The sequence below is a fragment of the Euprymna scolopes genome, chromosome 13 (genome assembly GCF_053919585.1).
Source record: "Euprymna scolopes isolate OS-2025 chromosome 13, ASM5391958v1, whole genome shotgun sequence".
NCBI lineage: Eukaryota > Metazoa > Mollusca > Cephalopoda > Sepiida > Sepiolidae > Euprymna > Euprymna scolopes.
In genome coordinates this window covers 135,619,405-135,626,904 of record NC_136494.1, presented here as the reverse complement: position 1 = coordinate 135,626,904, position 7,500 = coordinate 135,619,405, and the positions used below count along the sequence as shown (strand labels likewise).

Sequence of the window (7,500 nt, the reverse complement as noted above, 5' to 3'; positions counted from 1 at the left end):
AGATCTGCAGCCTAAGAAACAGATTTGAAACGACTCCCCAAATCCAACAACAGTGCAATCTTGATATAAAGTGCTCTCTTGCTCTGCCAAGAACAAATTGAATTTAATTTGCGAGAATATGTTGCAAGACGCAAGCCAATGATTTCTGTAAAGAACAGAAAGCGCCGTCTGGACTTCGTCAGATGCAAAGAAGATCATGACTCTTCATATTGGTCCAAAGTGCTTTTTAGTGACGAAAGCAAGTTCAATAGGCTAGGCAGTGTGATGGTAGGCAGTACGTCCGTCGGAGAAAAGACGAAGAATTTAATCCTAGGTGCTCAGTTTCAACGCTGCAAAGTATGGGAGGTTTTGTTTTGGTGTTGAGCATTATTAGTACCAATGGTCCAGGGCCTATAGTTCGCTTGCAAGGTCAAATTAATTCGACCAAGTACATTAATATGTTGACTGAGCATTTTCTTCCCTACTTTGGTCAGAATTTGGATGATTATCCCATCTTCATGCAAGATAATGCTTCCATTCACACAGCTGACAATGTCAAGAGGTTACTGGAAGAGCATGATATTCTGTGTTTGGATTGGCCTGCACAATCTCCAGATCTCAATCCTATCGAAAACGTATGGCATTACATCAAACAACAGCTACGCAATGATAAAATTTCAAATTTGGAAGAACTTTGGACAAACCGCCTTTTTTTTTGGGGGGGGGAATAATTCTCCCAAATTTAATCGTGATAATCGGCGTCCCCACCCGCAAACGCGAAAGAAAAAATCGGAGGTTCAGTGTCGGTAGGAGAGAATTAGAATTGTTTATCACGCGTGCGTACAAACTTGGCAGTCAGTGATCTATAAAAGTACCTGTTTCCACAAAATTAGAATGCAATTTTCTTAATCCCCATAGGCGAAGATTCTTATAAGTTGTCATTTTAGAGAAAATTGTGGAGGTGGAGCTAATGTAAAAATTAAACCCGCTCCAAAATTTTTTTTCCCCAATCGCTTGTGCCACCTGTGGGAAAACTGTATTTTCCCTACATGTAAAACGGAACTTGCGTCTATGTCTGTTCTCTGCCACTATTTCTCTTATTATTGTTGATGTATAGCAATATGTAACTATTTCAATTATACGAAATAGAGTTTCATTTTGGCAAAAACTTCGAAATAAGCTCTCGAGTTGTATAAACCTGATAGAAAAATAATCACCCCCCATATATATATATATATATATATATATATATATATATATATATATATATATATATATATATATATATATATATATTAGGCACCGCCAAAAATGGCCGCAAAATCAAGTTGTTGTTGTTTTTTAAAACTAAATTACATTTATTAAAATCCATTATTTCTGAGTAACTTTTTTTTTTCCAGAAAGATAAAACCCTGAATTTTATCATATAGAAAACAGAATAATGTAAAACTTTTTCTACTATTTTTAATTAAATTTTAAATGTTAAATTTTCCCAAAAAGTTAACAATTGACATTTTTTGTCTTGCACAAAAAACGTAAATAAATATTTAAAAAAAAAAGGTTTTTGAAATAATTAATTTATTTATTTATTGTCTAACTAAGATTTAGGATGATTTTCTAAGAGAATATGCAAAAATATTATAATATAAGTACCTGAATTTCAAATAATTCCACTTATTCATATAGCTAACCAGATTTCGCGTCGATTTCGCGACTCTGTTTACGTTTGTGTCTGATAAGGAGAAAACTATGGAAGACCAAACAGGCCAAAAAAACTTATTTTTCAGTGACGAAAATTTCAATGTATTATTAAGCTGAGGCTGGCCAGTACCAGATGGGTGACCATTTGTATGAGTTTGGTTTTTAATGTGTATGTGTGTGGGGGCCAGACTCCCCAAAATGGGGTGGGGGCAATTTAAAGCAGAATAAAAAAAAAATTATTTCAGCGCGTTTGGTCCACCGTAGTCGAAAGGCGGCAAACGTTTTCAAACGGGATCGAAAAAAATTATGCTATTTTTAACACAAAGGGCACAATATTTATCGAATTTTTTTTTTGTATCGATTATTCAAAGCATGCCCTGTTTAATAATGGTCATGCATTATTCGGCTCGCTAAAAAAAAATTGTTAATTTATTTATCAAAAATTTTAAAATGGCTTTTTTCGTATAAATATTAAAAAAATTTTTTTTTTGTTTTGCTTAACTTAAATTAATTATTTTACTTAACATATTCACCGAATTTCACACTTCAAAACTCAAAAGCGGGATAATTAAACACAATCGAAGTTCTGATATTCAGACGTCAAAATAAGGTATGCAAACAATTTTTTTTTTTTTTTTTTTTTAAATCTATAATTCTGTCCCTTACAACAACACAATATGTTTTGTTCAGTTTCAGATGATTATTTTAAGCATATTTGTTCCCACTTCAAAACAAGGGGGGTTTTGTAAGCAAAAAAAAATATATATATAAATATCGTTTATGAAAAATAAGTACACTGTTATAAAGTTCATTCTTCTCCTAATAATCGCTGAAAATTTCGTATTGATCGGATAATTACCTGATTTTTGGTAGATTTTTAAAAAGACGGTCCGTCAAAAAGTACTGACCTGCCCCCCCAGTTTTGGCGGTGCCTAATATATATATATGTATATATACACACGCACGCACACACAGACGCATACACACATAAAACACTGTCGTATTAAAAAAACCCTAATGTAAAAAAAAAGTAAAAATAAAAAAAAACTTGTGTATTTTGGATGAAGGCATTTAACAGATTCTACTTACGTGGTTATTGAGATACGAAATGCAAATTTTATAATAGGTCGCTTGTATAATTGCATTTAGAAAAAAAAAAAAAATCTAAGCAAAAAAATAAGCCAAAAATTAAAAGTAAAAAATGTTTTAGAAAAAAAAAATGATTGCATTCAAAAATAACTAAAAGTAGCAGATAACCGTTTTGGCAAGTGCACTCTTCTACCTACCCGGAATAGTTTTTCGTTTCAGTTTATTTAAATACTTTTATTAGGTTCGAAAAACAATAACCGTTATTTATGTTTTTAACGGAGACATAAGATTGTTCGCTTAGGAAATGGAAAAAAAAATTATTTATCTGATAAATCACCTATTTTTGGGATAATAAATGATGCTAAATATTTTACTTATTTTCATTGTTGAATTCTCGTACTTTTGTTGCGATTGTGAAGAAAACATGAGACCGTTTTCTGTAACGAACTGTAACGAATTATTTTTATTTGTTAATCACCGATTTTTTAGATAATAAATGATACTAAATATTTGAATGATTTGCATCGTCGGATACTCTGTTTTTATTGTTATTTTTTTCAAACTTAATGTATTCTATGCGATTCTGTCAGTATTTTCATTTTTCACCGCTGTTATAATTCCTTACAGAGGATTTAATTTATTTTGGCTAGTAACTGCGTCGCAATATGGAAATTGCAGGCCGCATAGTCAAGGGGAGGGTGGAGGGTATAAACTTGAATTGGAAGCGAGAAACGCATTCAACTTTTGCCGTAAATAAGTGATAATCCTGAGAAACTAAGTGTACGAAACAGGTGCCGTAAATTAGTAGCAGTACTGAGATAATAAGGTTATGTATACGACCGAGACGTCGGCGGCGTAGTTGGGGTTATGCAAAAAATGTAATAATTTTTTTTTTTAACATTTTCACCCCAAACAAGGCACATCGCCACTTTGATGTAAGGGGCTACTATCAAGGATATAAGCTACAGGGGTACTATGTAGGGAGTTGGGCAGCAAGATGTCGATTCACGTTACACTTGAACTTCTGCATGTCAGAACAGTTGGGGAAGCAGGGTCCCGGAAAGGAGTTCCAAAGTCTAGCGGTTCTGGGGAAGAAACTGCTGGAGTAGAAGGCTCTCTTACATCTAGGGATCTCTACTGTGAAAGGGTGGGATTTAGCTGCTTGTCGGGTCTGTCAGGGGTATTTACGTCGAAGGGATACAAGTGCTTGCAGTTCGTCAATGCATTCACCTTTAAAGTACTTGTAGAATATGCAGAGAGATGCAGCATTTCATCGATGGGACAGAGGCTGAAGCTTAGATGACAGTTCAGGACCTATTAAGTTGGCGACTCTCTTTTGGACCTTGTCCAGGAGTGAGAGACTAGTAGCAGATACATCAGCCCAAATATGGCAACAATACTCCATACATGGGCAAATGGTGGCCTTATAGAGGTACAGGATTCTTTCGGGCGTTGGTAGCTTTCTAGCACGGTAGAGAAAACCCACCTTCTTCGCAGTGGTCCTGGCAATACTCTCAATGTAATTGTTCCAACTCATGTTTCCTGTGAACGTTAGGCCGAGGAGTTTAAAAGATGTACTTTCAGATAAGGAGTCTTTGGCCATTGCTATTGGTGGTAGAGAAGATTTCTTGTAATTATTGAAGGAAACAAGTTTAGCTTTGGCAGCATTGAATGTGACCATCCATTTTTGTCCCCATTCCACTACAGATCGGATGTCTAGTGTTTCTGCCATTTCTTTAGATATGTGTTCATTTGTTTTCCTGTTGTGTCTGTTATAGAGCGTGGTGTCATCAGCATATATACCCATCTCACAAACAATTTTGTCAGGGAGATAATTTATGAATATTAGGAATAACAGAGATCCAAGGATAGACCCCTGAGGCACTCTCGCATTTATATCATATTGCTTAGATGTACGACCGTCGAGGACAACCTGGATTTTTCTCTTATATAAGAAGGATTTAATTATGTTAAGTATTTTTCCAGTGATAACGTATGATCTGATTTTCCTGAGAAAACCTTCATGACATACTCTGTCAAAAACCTTAGATATATATATAGAGCTATCGCTCTACCCTCCCCTGCATTTTCCAGTGAATGGTATATACGTTCAGATTACAGTTAGGATGTCTGCTGTCGAACGGGCCTGCCTAAATCCATATTGTTAGTCGGTCAAAAGTTTAGTATCTGTAAGGTGATGAACCAGAGCCTGGTTTATTTTGGACTCAAATATTTTGGCAAAAAGTGGGAGGAGGCTAATGGAGCTATAATTTACTGGGTATGTTCTTTCGTCAGAAATCTTGAAAACTGGTACCACAGAAGCAGTTTTCCAGCAGGCAGCAAAGCAAGATTCATTAAGGCATTTGGTGAAACGCTTGGAGAGAACTGGAGCTACTTCGGCGGAGCACTTTTTTAATAGCATAGCCGGGATGAAATCAGGTCCACATGCTTTTGAAGTGTCAAGATTTTTTATGATGGCAAGCAGCTGAGAAGGGGTGATTTTCAGATCGTCTAGTGTGGCGTCTGTCCACAAAGGAAAGTCAGGGAGTAGGTGGTTAGCAAGGTCCAGTGTGGAGTTGGAGGCAAACCGACTGGCAAGCACGTTAGCCTTCTCGGTTGCTGAGCAAACAAGCTCATGATTGTTGGATAGTGGGGTAATTTTTGATTGCCCATTATTTACTAGTGTTGTAGATTTTCAAGAAATCACGGGTTCCTAATTTCTGTGCTTCGATGCGTTTTTTGGTTGTTTCAGTAAATTCTCTCTTAGCTGTCGCTATTTCTTTCTTACAGTTACTCCTGGCTTCTATATACTTCTGTCTGTTTGAACTGGACTTATGTCAGTTAAATCTGTGGTATGCATGTTGCTTTTGCGCAATGGCAGCTGTACAAGTAGAAGTAAACCATTGGGGAGAGTGGGGCTTGCTGTAAAATTTCCGCGCGGGAACATGTGCTTCAATTGCCGTTTTGAACCATTCAGTGGTCTCCTTGGCGCATTGTTTAGCAGGAAGTGAAAAGATATTTCGCCATGGGGCCTCTCTGAGGAGATCCCTGATTGCTTCCCAGCCAGCCTTTTTATAATATCTCGTTGTTTTGAGCAGTGGCTCTTCGGTTTTGGCTCTGAAAGTTTAGGGCGATTTCAACCATTATCACTGCATGATCGGCGTTCCCGAGTGGGCTGTGGGCATTCGTTACACGATCATCGGGAACTGTGGTCAGAAACAGATCTAGAAGTGAAGCGTGTTGTTCTTGCTGGTCTGGGAAACGGGTTGGAAACGTAACCATTTGTGATAGGAATAGGATATAGAGAAGCTATGTGTTGCGGTACCAGTTTTGCACCGATTTTCCCAAGCTAAAGTCCAAATATAAAGTTTCACATCGGTTCGAGTACCCTATGTGTTAAGTTTCATGTTAGTAGACCAAAAACTGACTGAGGAGTTTAGTAGGCAAACATTTTTTAAACACACACACACATACACACACACACGCACACACACACGCACATATATATATATATATGCATATATGAATATATATAGAAAGAACTTTGTGTTTACTATAACTTTTTATGTAAATATTACGCAAGTATAAATCATGTAGAATTTCTGCATGAATATAATTACACGTAATAGTTAACTAAAGATGATCATCCTATAAGACAAATTAAAAAAACTAATAGGGAATTAATTACAATGAATATTTAAAAGACTATGCAAATGAGCCAGATCTTTCGCAGATCAATGCAATGCCACGATCATATCTAACAAAGTTCATATTTTTTTTCCCCAAAGGGGCTACTATTTGGAAGCATGTCTAGAATAGATTAGCAAGCCCAAATGATGTTGTGTTATATTACATTTCAACTTCTGTATATCAGTAAAATCAGGGAAGCAGGTAGCAGGAAGGGAATTCCAAAGTCTAACTGTTCGAAGGAAGTGGCATTTCGGGACCTCAACAGTAAAGGGGTGTGACTTTGCTGCTAATCGGGTTTGTCGGAGATATGTAAAACAGGCACAGAGATGCAGCAATGCGGCGATGGGACAGGGGTTGAAGCTTAGTTGATAGTGAGACCTATTAGATTTAAGACTCTTTTGTGGACCCTATCCAAGAGGAAGAGACTAGAGGTAGATGTACCAGCCCAGATGTGGCAACAAAACTCCACAAATGGGCGAACGATTACCTTGTAGAGGTACAGGATACTCTCAGATTTGAGTCGTCTCCCAGCACGATAGAGGGAATCCAAATTATTTGCAGCAACCTTCGCAATGTCCTCTATGTATTTGTTTCAGTTCATATTATTTATGATTCTTTATTATTGCATTTTCACGCCAAACAATAAACAGTGCCACTTTGATGTAGGGGGGGCTACTATCTGGAACATAATTTACAGGCATACTATGTAGGGAGTTGAGTAGCAAGATGCCTGTTTACATTACACTTGGACTTCTGAATGTCAGTACAGTCAGGGAAGCAAGGACCTGGAAGGGAATTCCAAAGTATAGCAATCTGAGAGAAGAAAATATTAGAGTAGAAGGCTTCCTTCATATCTAGGGATCTCTACTGTGTAGGGATGGGATTTTGCAGCTTCTCGGAGATATTTACATCGAGGGTGTACAAGGGTTTGTAGTTCGTCGGAGCATGTAACATTTTTTATAAAATAAAAAAATCAGTTCATTTATAAAAACATAATACAGCATTATTCGGTTTTCTAAAATTTTTAAATTTAAACTTACG

The 7,500-nt window shown here is 36.6% G+C and overlaps 1 protein-coding gene across 1 annotated transcript in view; it reads left to right on the top strand.

The window, feature by feature from the left end:
* LOC145292198 (receptor tyrosine-protein kinase erbB-4-like) overlaps positions 1-7,500 on the top strand; it is a 165,077-nt gene that overhangs the window by 68,976 nt on the left and 88,601 nt on the right. The window lies entirely within an intron of this gene.